At 39.6% G+C, this 15,314-nt stretch overlaps 1 protein-coding gene across 3 annotated transcripts in view; it reads right to left on the bottom strand.

Annotated features, from left to right (window-relative positions):
• SEC11A (SEC11 homolog A, signal peptidase complex subunit) overlaps positions 1–15,314 on the bottom strand; it is a 56,037-nt gene that overhangs the window by 39,326 nt on the left and 1,397 nt on the right. The gene's annotated exons all lie outside the window — the stretch shown is intronic.

Below are 15,314 nucleotides of genomic sequence, written 5' to 3'. Positions count from 1 at the left end.
CTGGACAAAGTATATGAAACAAAGGTTTTCAGACACTGGACATGTGACTGTGTCCAGGTAGCATAGGACTATGAAAGGAGAAACAAGGTGAGCCCTACAATTGCCCCAATTTACAGAATGGATAGTTTCCAGGCCACAGGGCAAAACAGAAATGTAGCCAGAGCCTAGAAGTCTCCTCGACTTGAGAATAAAGAACTGGGAGTTTGGGGAAGTGAAGGCAACTTAAGATTGTAGGGCAGTACAGAAATGAGAACTACACAAAGATCTACAGATGGTCTCTCCTCAAGTCTTGATGATCAGCACATGCATTTCAGGGAAGTACCAAGGACGGAAAAAGAACCAACTAAAAGGAGCAGATAGGACAATTCTAAAAGTTAATATGGGGCAGGGATAATTCGTTTCCACCAGCCAGAGTGGAAATGTTCATAACACATGGGCTTTGGATAGCATACTCAAAAGTTATTGTTCAGTTGTGGTGCAAAATTAACCTTAGACTGAAGGCTGCTCTGGACTTGCCTAACAAAGCCTTTAGGGCTTCCCTGGTGGCACAGTGGTTGGGAGTCCACCTGCCGATGCAGGGGACATGGGTACGTGCCCGTGTCCGGGAGGATCCCACATGCTGTGGAGCGGCTGGGCCCGTGAGCCATGGCCGCTGAGCCTGTGCATCTGGAGCCTGTGGTCTGCAACGGGAGAGGCCATGGCAGTGAGAGGCCCGCGTACCGCAAAAAAAAAAAAAAAAAAAAAAAGCCTTGAAACAGGAATTCCCTGGCAGTCCAGTGGTTAGGACTCAGCGCTTTCACTGTCGTGGCCCAGGTTTAATCCCTGGTCAGGGAACTAAGATCCCACAAATTGTGTGGTGTGGCAAAAAAATAAATAAATAAAAGGTAGGGGGAAAGACTGAGCACATTAAATAGAGACTTAGATGATAGAAAATATATTCAAGACGCAGCCCAAACCTCTGAAGATGAAAAAGAATATGTCTGAAATGAAAACCACACAGCATACCACCCTGAAAGCACCCAATCTTGTCTGAAAACCACACAGAATGGAATAACAGCAGATTAGACATCACAGAAGAAAAGTTTAGTGAAACTGAAGTCATAGCAATAAAAAACTATTTCAGGATGCAACTAGAGATTATCATACTAAATGGAGTCAGAAAGAGAAAGACAAATACCATATGATATCACTTATATGTGCAATCTAAAATATGGCACAAATGAACCTATATACAAAACAGAAACAGACTCATAGACATAGAGAACAGACTTGTGGTTGCCAAGGCGGGGAGGGGGAGGGAGAGGGATGGATTGGGAGTTTAGGGTTGGTAGATGCAAACTATTACATTAAGAATGGATAAACAACAAGTTTATGTATAGCATAATGGATACTACAGGGAACTATATCCAATATCCTGCGATAAACCATAATGGAAAAGAATACGAGAAATAGACAAATCCATAGTTATAGTCAGAAATGTCAACACCCCCTCTCAATAACTGATACAGCAGGAAGACAAAAAAATCAATAAGCATAGAGAGGATTTGAACAACACTACCAACCAATTTGACCTGATATTTACAGAACATTCTGCCTGACAACAGAACATTCCTTTTAAGTACACACAGAACATTCACCAAGATAGACCATACTGAAGACCACAAAACAAATCTCAATAAATAGAAAGGGATTTGAATTATGCAAAGAGTATTCTCCAATCACAATGGAATGAAAATAGAAATCAGTAACAGAAAGATACCTGAAAAATTCCCCCAAGTGTTTAGAAATCAAATAACACTTCTAAATCACCCACGGTAAAAGAAGAAATCAAAAGAGGATAAAAATACAACATTTCAAAATTTGTGGGATGCACCTAAAGTAGTATGTAAAGGGAATTTTATAGTAGTAAAGGCCTATGTTAAGAAAAACAGAAATGTCTCAAATTATATGTTGTGTTTTTGTTTATACTCAGTTCAAAATATTTTGCAATTTCCCTTGTGATTCTCCTTTGACCCATGGGTTATTTAGAAATGCACTCTTTAATTTCCAAATATTTGTGGATTTCCCAAATTAAGCTTCCACCTTAAAACACTAGGAAAGCCAAATGAAATCCAAAGTAACTCACAAAAAAGAAATACTAAAAATATGAGTAGAAATAAGTGAAACTGAAGACAGGAAAACAGTAAAGAAAAGCAAACCAAAAGTTGGTTCTTTGAGGAGATCCATTAGCCAGACTAATGAGGAAAAAAAGAAAGATATGAATTACTGATATCAGGAAGGAATGAGTGAGGTGACATCACTAGACTAATACTTATTAATTTGTATTAATATACAAATGTCAAGAGGATAATTAAGTATTGTGAATACCTTTATACCAATATATTAATTCTTGAAATACACGCTACCAAAGCTCACTGAAGAAGAAACAGATAGACCTGAACAGACCTATTAAAGAAACTGAATTTATGATTTAAAAACTTTCCCACAAAGAAAAACTCCAGGCTCAGACAGTATTCACTAATGAATTCTACCGAGCATTTAAAGAAAAAAATCATAATTCTATGCCAACTCTTCCAGAAAACTGAAGAAGAGGGAATACTTCCCAACTCACTTTATGAAGGCCAACATTACTGATACCCAAATCAGATAAAGATGTTACAAGAAAACCACAGAATGGTATCACGGATATAGACATAAAAAGTATCTGTAACATTTTAGTAAATGTTTAGACCAAACAATATATACCTTATGACCAAGTAGGATCTATCTCAGGATAGAAAGCTAGAGACTTCAACATCCTCTTCTTAATAGTTGATAGCATAAGACAGAAAATCAGCAAGGATATAAAAAACTTGAATACCTCAACCAACTAAACATCTATAGAACAGTCCACTCCACACAGGAGAATACACATTCTTTTCAAACAAACATGAAACATTCTCCAGAGACCAGGCTCTAGGCAAATTTTAAAAGGGGACTCAATTTTAAAACACTGTAATCATACAAACTATTCTCTTCAACTAAAATATAATTAAATTAGAAATCAGCGCTGGAGAGAAATTTGAAAAACCCACAAATACATACTTAGAAACATTTTTCCCCAAATAACCCATGGTTCAAAGAGGAACCACAGGGAAATTACAAAATATTTTAAACTGAGTGTAAACAAACACAACATGTCAAAATTTCTGTAATGTAGCTAAAGTACTGCTTGGAGACAAATCTATAGCTTTAAATACATATATTTGAAAAGAAAGACCTAACCCAATAACCCAAGATTCCACTTTAAGAAACTAGAAAATATAGCAAACTAAACACAAAGTAACCAAGGAAGGAAATAAAGTTTAGAGCAGAAATCAGTGATACAGAAAACAAATAATGAGAAAAAAATTAATAAAAGCCGAATTCACAGAGACAGAAAGTACAACGGTAGTTTCTATGCGCTGGGGGAAGGGGAGAATGGGGAGTTTTTAAATGAGTACAGAGTTCTAATTTTGCAAGATAAAAAGAGTCCTAGAGACGGGATGTTCAACAATGTGAATGTACTTAACATTACTGAACTCTACACTTAAAAAATGGTTAAGATACAACAAGGACCTACTGTATAGCACTGGGAACTATATTCAATATCTCATAATAACCTATAATGGAAAAGAATCTGAAAAAGAATAGATACATATATATCTGTGTATAACTGAATCACTTTGCTGTATACCTGCAACTAACACAATATTGTGATCAACGACATTTCCATTATAAATAAATAAATAATAAAGTTTAAAAAATGGTTAGGATAGAAAATTTTTTTACGTATATTTTACCACAATTAAAAAAAATCATGTGAAATGAAAGCAATCAGGGACTTCCCTGGTGGCACAGTGGTTAAGAATCCTCCTGCCAATGCAGGGGACACGGGTTCGATCACCAGTCTGGGAAGATCCCACATGCTGCAAAGCAATGAAGCCCATGCCCCACAGCTACTGAACCTACACCCTAGAGCCTGCAAGCCACAACTACTGAGCTCACGCACCACAACTACTGAAGCCTGTGCACTCTAGGGCCTGAGTGCCATAACTACTGAGGCCATGTGCTGCAAATACTGAAGCCTGTGCACCTAGAGCCTGTGCTCTGCAACAGAAGCCACTGCAATGAGAAGCCCCACACACCTCAACGAAGAGTAGTCCCTGCTCGCCGCAACTAGAGAAAGCCCGCGTGCAGCAATGAAGACCCAACACAGCCAAAAATAAAAAGCAAGCAAGCAACCAGCTACAAATGACCACATTTTATAGGATTCCATTTATATAAAATGATTTAATAAAAGCTAATTGTTGATAAAAATAAAATAAAAAAATAAAATGTCTAGTAAAGGCAAATCATAGAGATACAAAGCAGATTAGTGGTTGTCTGGGGCTGTGAGTGGAAACAGGCATTGACTGTAAAAATGCACGAAGGATCTTTCAGGGATGATGGAAATGTTCTAAAACTGGATTGTGGTGATAGGTGCACAACCCTATAAATTTGCTAAAAACCATGAATTATACACTTAAAATGGGTGAATTTTATACTTTATATGCCAATAAAGCTGTTCTTTTAAAGCACATATTCACAAAAGTAATAGAAGAAAATAAAGTAGGAAAGGCCTTGAAGTAAAGGTTTTTTAAACTGACCTGAAATCCAGAAGCCATGAAGAAAAGATGGGTAAATTTGGCTACCCAAAACAAAATAAAAGAGCAAATAACCAAAAAAATCTGACAACTATGCATGACAAATTATACTACAAGCTAAATCAAAAGACAAACTGGGAGAAAATATTTACAATATATATGACAAAAGACTAATCTTCCTATAAACAGCTCCTAGAAATCAGTAACAACAATCCAAAAGGAAAATAGGCAAAGGATTATGAACTGCTAGTTCACAGAAAATGAAATAAAAACAACTCCAAAATCATATGAAAATATGTTCAACCAAACTGATAATGAGGGAAATACAACGTAAGACTGTCCTGAGATACCACTTTTCATTTATTAGAATGGCAAAAATCTAAGTCTGAAAACACACAATGCTGGCGAGACTATAGGAAAACGTCACTCTCACTTTTTTGTGGGGGTGGGGGAGAACAATATAAATATATTACCTATTTAAACTATTCATTAAAAACCAGGAAGAGGGGGACCTCCCTGGTGGCGCAGTGATTAAGAATCCGCCTGCCAATGCAGGGGACATGGGTTCAAGCCCTGGTCCAGGAAGATCCCACAAGCCGTGGAGCAACTAAGCCCATGCGCCACAACTACTGAGCATACGTGCCACAACTACCGAAGCCCACGCACCTAGAGCCCGTGCTGAAGCCACTGCAATGAGAAGCTTGCGTACTGCAACAAAGAGTAGCCCCAGCTCGCCACAACTAGAGAAAGTCTGCATGCAGCAATGAAGACCCAATACAGCCATTAATCAATCAATTAATTAATTTTAAAAAAACGGAAGAGGGAGTCCATGAACTTATTTTAACTACCTTGTCTTTGAGTCACTTGGCACTTGATTAACTTTCTTCTAACTCCCTCATCCCTTGGTTTCTATGTCACCGACCTCAGACCCTGACCTCTTCTCTGACATCCCATTAAATACAAGTGTTCTAGCAGTCCAACCTTTGCCCTTTTCTCTTTCCATTCTGCACAATCTTGTCTATTCATGGTTTCAATTACAATATATATGCTGATGACACCCAAATCTCTTCTCCATACCAGACCAATTATATCCAATTGGTATGTATATCCAATTACTTACTGAAAATCACCTAGATGTTAAACAGACACCTTAAATTCAACACATCCAGAGCTGAACTCAATCCTTTTCCTCAAATCTCTTCCTCCTTCCACATTCTCTTGGTGATTAGTATCACCATCCACCCAAGTCCTCTAAATTTTATCTCCCCAACATTTCTCACATCCATCCCATTGGCTTTATTTCTATGACTATTGCCTCACTTCATGTCTCATCTCCTCTTACACAGACTACTGAAACAATCTGAGAGTCCTACCTCTAGACTTGTATCCTTCTAATTCATCCACCTATATATAATTATTGTTCACAAAGTGAAAATAAAATTATTGAGGTGTCTGCTCAGAAACTTCTCTCAGGGCTTCCCTGGTGGCGCAGTGGTTGAGAGTCCGCCTGCCAATGCAGGGGACACGGGTTCGTGCCCTGGTCTGGGAAGATCCCACATGCCGTGGAGCGGCTAGGCCCGTGAGCCATGGCCGCTGAGCCTGTGCGTCTGGAGCCTGTGCTCTGCAGCGCGAGAGGCCACAACAGTGAGAGGCCTGCGTACCGCAAAAAAAAAAAAAAAAAAAAAAAAAAAACTTCTCTCACTACCTATAGGATAAATTCTGAACCTCCGAGTATACAGGGCCTTCCATGATCTGGCTCTTGCTGTCCTCTCCACTCCTATTTCTTGCTACGAGTGATATTCTAGGCTCAAACCATAATTTAGCTTGTAATGCAGAATATCATAGTCCTTAACAATGCTACCACATGTAGCAATAACTGCATAACCAATCAAAACTAAAAGTTACATATTCTTAATAAGTCTAGATGATTAAAATAAGTTAGGTTCCCTGTCTTAGTAAGACAATCATCAGCTTCTAGCAGTTCCAACTTAAAAGAGACTCATTCCGCGTTTTTGACAGTTTCCTATCCCTGAGGACTCCTGTAGCAAGAGAAATAAGACCACCAGAAGCAGTATGCTTTTGGTGGCAGAGCCTACTTGAGGGCTCAATTAGCCCTAGAGCTTTCTATCATAAAGGTCCATGGGGACCTTGATTGGTCCAACATTCACAGAGTAAACATGTTCACTATATTGATGATATCATAGTGACTGGACTGGGTGGTTGAACCTCATGACCTAGACACCTTGGTAAAACACAAATGTGGCCAGAGCGTGAGAAATAAATCCCACAGAAATTCCTATCCCCATGAAAATTCTTGGGGTTCAGTGGTCCCAGTCATGTTAAGATATCCGTTCCAAGACGAAGAACAAGTTGCTGCATCTGGTTCCTGTTACTACCAAGAAACTTAAAGCCTAGTGGACCTCTTCGGATTTTGGAGGCAACATATACCTCATTTGGGTGTGCTACTCCAATCTATTGACCTAGTAAACCAATTTTGATCCAGTTTTGAGGAGGGCTGTGCAACAGGTCCAAGCTCCCATCAAGCTGTTCTATCACTTGGACCATAACACCCAGCAGATCTCATGGTAACTGAAATATCTGTGACAGATGGAGAGCCTCTGGCAGTCCTCTATGGGTGAACAACAGCACAGGTCTTTGAATTTGGGGGCAAAGCTATGCTATCCTTTGGAGAACTATTCTCCTCCTCTGTAACAGCTTCTAGCTAGCTGCTGAATTCTAGAAGAGACTAAACACTAGACCATGGATCACCAAGTTACCATATAACCTGAACTCCTCAGCATGAACTGGATGCTGCCAGATCCACCAAGCCATAAAGTTGGGCATTCACAGCAGTACTCCATCATCCATTGTAAGTAGTATATACAAGATTGGGCTCAAGCAGGTCCTGAAGACACAAGTTAAGTTGTATGAGCAAGTGACTCAGATACTCATGGCTCCTACTCATGCTACATTGCTTCTTCTCTCTCAGCTTACACCTCTCGCCCCATGGGGAGTTCCCAACTACCAGCTGACTAAAGAAGACTTTAGGCCTGGTGTTTAGATGATGGTTCTACATGAACCATCTAGCACCAACTGAAAGTAGACAGCTGTGCCATGACATCCCCATTCAGGGTTCACCATAAAGGATTATGATGAAGGGAAATCCTCCCATAGGCAGAACTTCAAGTGATACAATAATTGTTTGCTTTTCCTGGAAGGAGAGATGACCACAGGTGTGGATTTACACTGATTCAAGAGAGACCAGCAATTTGGCTGGATGGCCAGGGACTTGGAAGATATATCACTGGAAAGTTAGAGACAAGAGGTTTGTGGAAAAGGTATGTGGATGGAGCTTTCCAAGTAGGTAAACAGAATGTGAAGATATCTGTGTCCCACCAAAGAATTACCTCAGCAGAAGAGTATCTTAATAATCAGGTGGATAAAATTACCTGTTTTGTGGACGTCAGCGGCCTCTTTCCCTAGCCATCTATGTCTTACCCAATGGACTCATGATCAAAGTGGTTGTAGCAGCCAAGATGAAGGTTAGCAATGTGAACTTTCACTCACCAAGACCAGTTTGGTTCTAGCCAATGATGAGTGCCTAGACTGCCAACTGCAAAGACCAACAATGCCACCATTCCTGATACTGGATCACTTCCATCATGGAAGGGGCAGCAATTTCTTCTATCTAGAATAGACTCTGTATATGGATCTGTCTTCCTTGTCCTCAGTATTTCTGTCAAAACCACCATTCATGAACTTACAGAATGCCTTATTCCGCATCATGGTATTCCATACAACACTGATTCTGACCAGGGAACTTACAGGTAATTAAAGCACAACAGTGGGCACATGGTCATGAATTTCACTGGTCTTACTGTGTCCTCCATCATCTTAAGTGACTGGCCTGAAAGAACAGTGGAACAGTAGGCATTATCAATTTACTGTCTCTCAGCACCAAATCCATCCTTCTTTGTGTTACTAGGCTGAGCCTATAAACAAGGGCACCTTTTCCAGTTGGCTCAATGATGTTAGGTTTTATTAATAAAGGGACTGCAGGGCCACAGCAAGGTGATAGAGTGGGAGGGGCTTCTCTTCCCATGGAGTGTTTTTATTTCACCCAGTAGCTAGTGGATCTGTGTACTGGAGGTCTCCTATTACTCACTTCAGAGACCATCACAGACTGACTCCTGCCCACACACACTCTGGCAAATTTCTCAACCTCCCAGCGGGCCACTTCTAAGGACCAGCTCCAGCTCACTGTTCTGACAAATGTCATTGCAAGTCCCTGTGACAGCCACACCCTCTCCAAAGAGGTCTACATCTCAGGTTAAGAAGGGGTGAAGGGGGTTGGAGGGAGGTATTTTGCTAGTTCTTTGTTCACTCCCTTATCCTAGAAGGTAATAACTGCTTTCTGCATACGCTATTTCTGAACACCTTAAGAGTCCTCTTTTACACATTTTAGTGGTTGAGCATCTTTGCCAGTTAACAATTCTTTGTATTTAATTTTTCCCTGTTCAATTACTGGTGTTGTTTCTATCTTCTGAGTGATACAAATGGCCTTTTGAAGACAGCTACAGTACCAGCCAGACAGCAGCAACACTTTGTTGGGCTGGGATAATGTCTAATGTCCTCCAGTATGTGGTATATGCTCTTAATCAGCAACCAATTTCTTCTGTAAGTAGGATTCACTAGTCCAGAATTAAAGGGTGGGAATGGAAGTGACTCCTCCCACTACTACTCCTAATAATCTGCTAGTGAAATTTCTGCTTCCCAGCCTCATAGTTTTGGCTGCTGGTTTAGAAGTTTTCATTCCTGGGAATTCCCTGGTGGTCCAGTGGTTAGGACTTGGCGCTTTCACTGCCATGGCCCGGATTCAATCCCTGTTCGGGGAACTAAGATCCCACAAGCTGCCCAGCGCAGCCAAAAAAAAGTTTTCACTCCTAAAGGAGATTTCCTTCCACCAGGAGACACAGTGGTTCCATTAAACTGGAAGTTGAGTCTGCCCCCTTGCCACTTTGGGATACTCATGCCAGTGAACCAAAATGCAGGGAATGGGGTGGTTATTTACTGGCAAAGGGGATTGACCCTGACCATCAGAGAAAAACAGAGGTTTGTTACTACATAATGAGGGAAGTGAATATATAGGAATATAAAGAATCCTCTGAGGCCTTTCTTAGTACTTCCATGTCTTACAATAAAAGTTAGTGAAAACTATAACAATCCAGTTCAGGCAGGACTCCTCATGACATGACCCTTTAATAATCATGGTTTGGGTAAGGCAAGAAACTATGACCAACTTAGGATCCTGCTGAGAGCAAAAGGAATGTGGAATGGTTAAGAAGAAAGATGACAGCTACAACCATGTAGCCAATTACAGAAACAAAGGAAAGCTGCATATTAGACAGAAGTATAATCTTGCTTTTATGTTTATTTGAGAAGTGAAATATGATTAAAAGAGGTGTGTATAAATGCTGAGCTGACAAAGGGTAGACTATAATAGTTTTGAAAACTACAGTAGTTTTGCCAAATTGGCTTAGCTAGAACTAGGCTTCCCCAAACCCCCCTCCATGTATGGCTCTGAATTAGATTTAGCAAAGAGAAAGCTGCCCAAGACCTAGAAGGTGAAAGAGTAGCAGCTGCTATTATGCTGAAGGTCACTGTGGTTAGACATGGTGAGAGACAGACATTAAAGGCCTGGCAGAATCCAGTTTGTCCTCGCATTCCCCTGCTCCACATCCAGAAATGAGCTGTAGAGGCAACAGCCTTCCACAGACTTCATCTGCTCTCCTTTGGTGTGATTCCACTCCATCAGCCAGATGTGGAATCTAGCCCCAGATTCCATGGCAAGCTTCCGTCTACCCACAACAGTGCTACAGAAGAACTGGTGACATTCTGTTTCTGCATCTCTGTTTTAGACTCCTGACTCATCCAGCTTCTCCTACAATTGTATAAAATCTTATTCCTATAATAAATCCCTTAATTCTAAAATATTCATAGTGGTTCTGCTTCCCAGACTAAACCCTGACCGATAAGCCAAATTTTTCAGACAAAGCATTCTATTCCCATGAACATATTCTGTGTTTGGATACTCTACCTCACCTCCTTCCTTGAAGTCAGAAAAGACAACTCTTTTTTTTTCTTTTTGTCTATACTGCATGGCATGCAGGGTCTTAGTTCCCCAACCAGGGTTCCATCCTGTGCCCCCAGCAGTGGAAACACAAAGTCTTAAACCACTGGACTGCCAGGGAAGCCTCAAAAGACAACTCTTTTGAAGAAGAGTTATGGTCATAATTTCTGCTTAAGTGGAATTTGTCTTTATTGTTGGAGGCTTGTGCCATCTGGCATGAGAATAAATAATCATGCTTGTCTGTATGTCCATGGAGAGAATACTATGGGGGAAAAAAAAACCGAAAAAATATGAAGTATCTAAGAACCATAACAAGTAAATGCCTTATCCTTACTATGGCACTATATTCTAGATTTGCTCAAAGTTATACAGGATGAAGAATGATTTTTGGATGCTCAAGAAGAATATATTCGAGGACAGTAAGTGCAGTTTTTAACATAATTTTACTTGTGATTTCCTTGTGTATATAACAGAGACTGATGTTTCTACATTGAAACTTGGCAATTTATTACTGAATTTTTATACCCTGCCAGTGATAAAGAGTTTCCTGATCCTAAACAAGACCAGATTAGTTTTCAATAATCAAAAAAAGTAATGGATCTGTCCTCTGTGCTGTATATACCTCCTATTCGCAGCACACTTACTCATATTAGGTCCAAGCCTAGGAAGAATCTAGTCTTCTATGTGCTTCACCAGAGGGCCAATTCATTAAAAAAAAGTTACCAAAGATATCCGGAATTCAATCAGGTATCACTACAATAGCCATTAAGAGTTAAGTGAGCAGGACTTCCCTGGTGGCTCAGTGGTTAAGAATCCGCCTGCCAATGCAGGGGACACAGGTTCGAGCCCTGGTCTGGGAAGATCCCACATGCTGCAGAGCAACTGAGCCCGTGTGCCACAACTACTGAGTCTGCGCTCTAGAGCCACAACTACTGAAGCCTGCATACCTACAGCTTATGCTCTGCAACAAGAGAAGCCACTGTAGTGAGAAGCCTGCGCACCACAACAAAGAGAAGCCCCGGCTCGCCACAACTAGAGAAAGCCTGCGTGCAGCAACAAAGACCCAATGCAGCCATAAAAAAATAAATAAATAAATTTTATTAAAAAAAAAAAAAAGAGTTAAGTGAGGGACTTCCCTTGTGGCCCAGGGGGTAAGACTCAGCACACCCAATGCAGGGGGCCAGGGTTCAATGCCTGGTTGGGGAAGTAGATCCCACATGCATGCCACAGCTAAGAGTCCGCATGCCACAACAAAGACCCTGTGTGCCAAAATGAAGACCCAGCACAGCCAAAATAAAAAATAATAATAAGTGAAAAAAAAAAAAAAAGAGTTAAGGGATCCTAAGAGACTGAAAAACATAAAAAGAGGGACTTCCCTGGCGGTCCAGTGGTTAAGACTCAGCGCTTCTACTGCAGGGGGCAGGGGTTTGATCTCTGGTCAGGGAACTAAGATCCCACGTGCTGTGAGGCACAGCCAAAATATTTAAAAATAAATAAATAAATAAAAAGAAAGGATCGGGCCAAGTCCTAGGGTCTTCGGATTTATGTAGGAAAACATACAGATAATTAAAATCCAAAGAAATGCAAAATTCAATCAAGTAATGCAAAAGGCCTAAGGAGGAGCTAATAAAGCAAATTCTGTTAAAGTCAGATTAGTCCCATCAGGGCTCAAACATGGATCTAGTCACATGCTGGCCAATATCCTCTGATCATTAAGAATTCTCAGCAAGCAGAGAATTACACATGAAAATAATATAAAAATTACTTGGCATGACATACTTATTTAGTGAATAAGCATCTTTTCACTCCAGGAAAATTCATAATTAAGAACAGAAATGCTTAAAGGAAATTATGTATAGTATTAATACTTCTATGTTAAGGGTACTGTGCATATTTGGTATCTTAAGTTTTTGTAAGTTTTGTAAGTTTTTCTTAAGTTTTGTAAAATTTAAGAGAATTTGGAATATAAAAGTAATAGGTCAGGTTTGTAATTCCAATTTAAAATGTACAATCAATTGTAGATTTATTATTTTAATCAGAAAGCTTACTATTTATACCTTATATTCAAATGTTGAAACATTTAGGAGAACCTAAGCTCCAGAGTTATAAAAATTATATAAGTATGCAGTGGTGTTTGTTGAATAATCGATGTTCTTAAAAAGGAAATTCTTTAAATTTATAAGTTAAATTTAACGTTTTTAAGATGTCTGTGTATAAATTAGCCCAAATGTTCAAAGGCCCTTAAAAGTGATTGTTAAAATTTGCTAGACCTGGGAATTCCCTGGCGGTCCAATCTGGCAGTCCAGTGGTTAGGACTTGGCGCTTTCACTGCCGAGAGCCCGGGTCCAATCCCTGGTTAGGGAACTAAGATCCCACCAACTGCTAGATTTTAAATAGGATAAGATTTGAAAACTGATTCTGAAAGGTTTAAGAACTTTGTTTTAAAATTTTAGGTTTTACAAATTGAATATTATGTTTTTAAATATAAGAATTCTAAACAGGCTTTTCTGCACACAAAGGTTACCTCAATGGGCATCAAGAAACTAACCTACAACCAGAGGTGTGCTGGAGCCAACCTGCTAAATTTTCAGGAATCTTGCAAGCTGGTTGTTAAACACAGTGTTATTAAAAATTAGTACAATTAAATTACTTAAAAAACAAAGTCAATAAATACTCTAAATCAGTTTCTAACTATTTTACTACATTTTACTATTATCTGTGTTCTTGAGATTATTTTTTAAATTTTACCTGTAAGGTGGAAATTACAGTTGCATGCTACCACATTTCTTCCTAATTCCACATTCAGTGATGTCATGTTAGCAGCTTGAAATCAACCATGTTGGAAGTATTTACCACAGAAACAGGCAAACTACAAATCAGGGTTTCATGGATTAAGAAAAGCCTCAGGAACACTGTGCTCTGACACTACAGTAAAAGAGCCACACTGCAAAGGGGAGAAGACAAATAGAATAGTACATAACAGCTAAAAGGCCTTTAGAGATCACCTAATAGTCTAGGGCGGTCCACAAAGACTCAGAAATAGTAAAAGGGGAGTTCTGAAGACAGTTAAGTACACAAAGTTTGAATAGAACAATGTTCATATACACAGTGAAATGAAACAGGCAGGAAGAGTAAACTGGTACAAGACTGAAACAGTGAGAAACGGCAGACTGTAAAATGACTGGGACTTACTTCAAATGCCATTCTAAGGGGTTTGGACTTAACCTACAAGGCAATGGGATCTACTGAAGGTTGGAGGGCAGGAGAGAAGACATTAATCTGGCAACAGTGTATTGGATGCCATGAAAGTAGTGAAACACTTTAATTTTGAAAACTGTGAAGGAGACAAAAATAAAAATCACATACCGTAAACAAAAGTCTTGAGTAAGGTCTCAAAAATCAATTAAAACTTACAGCTCAAAAGAATACATACTCTGTGATTCCATTTCTATCAAATGCAAACCAGGGACTTCCCTAGTGGTCCAGTGGCTAAGACTCCACGCTCCCAATGCAGAGGGCTCGGGTTCGGTTCCTAGTCGGGGAACTAGATCCCACATGCCACAACTAAAGATCCCTCATGCCGCAACTAAAGATCCCACATGCCGCAATGAAGATCCCATGTGCAGCAACTAAGACCCAGTGCAGCTAGCTAAATAAATAAATAAATAAAATATTAAAAAAAAAAAAAGCAAACCCATCTATACTGACAAAAAAGCAAATCAGTGGTTGCCAAGTGCTAAAGAAATGAACTACAAAGGGATCTTGTGGGTGACAGAAATGTTCTGTATCTTGATTGTAATGGGTGTATATAATTGTTTGTTTGTTTTTGGCCACGCCACACAGCTTGTGGGATCTCAGTTCCCTGACCAGGGATCAAACCCAGACCCCACCCAGTAGAAGTGCGGAATCCTAACCACTGGATCATCAGGGAATTCCCCTGGATGGAGTTTACTGTACTAAAGTATTCCTCTATGAACCTGATAGGAAAAAAAAATTACAACTCAAATTAATCAGACATTTGATGAAATATCTAGTTTCCCTCTTTTCATCTAATTAGCTCTTGGTAACTACAGTCAGTATCAATTTTTTCCCCCAGATATTATGTGCAGGTAAAACCTCATTTCTAACTTTCCCTCATCCCATCCCCATGCTATCCAATCCTTCACATCCCCTCCTAACAATCTCTGGGAGGTTGCTCATTTTCTCCACTTGTATAATGGGAATAACATTATCTACCTCACAGGTATATAAAGCATTTCACACACAGCAAGAGCTCAAAATAGTTATTGTTTTGCCTTAGTCATTATCTACATATTTATGCTCCTTGAAGGCAGAATCTGTCTTATCTATCTTCGCATTTCTCTCATTGTACCTAGCACAGGGTACAATAAACAGTAGGCCCAAAAGAAGAGTTTCTTCAAAGCGATGTCTCTGCACCTAGAAATTCAGATATGGATGAAAAAAAACACTATACAAGTGAGAATCTGAAACGCTTTGTGCAATTTGGGGAAAAAAATGAT

The sequence above is a fragment of the Phocoena sinus genome, chromosome 2 (genome assembly GCF_008692025.1).
Source record: "Phocoena sinus isolate mPhoSin1 chromosome 2, mPhoSin1.pri, whole genome shotgun sequence".
NCBI lineage: Eukaryota > Metazoa > Chordata > Mammalia > Artiodactyla > Phocoenidae > Phocoena > Phocoena sinus.
Note: the sequence above shows the minus strand (reverse complement) of the source record. Positions and strands in the feature narration are given on the sequence as shown.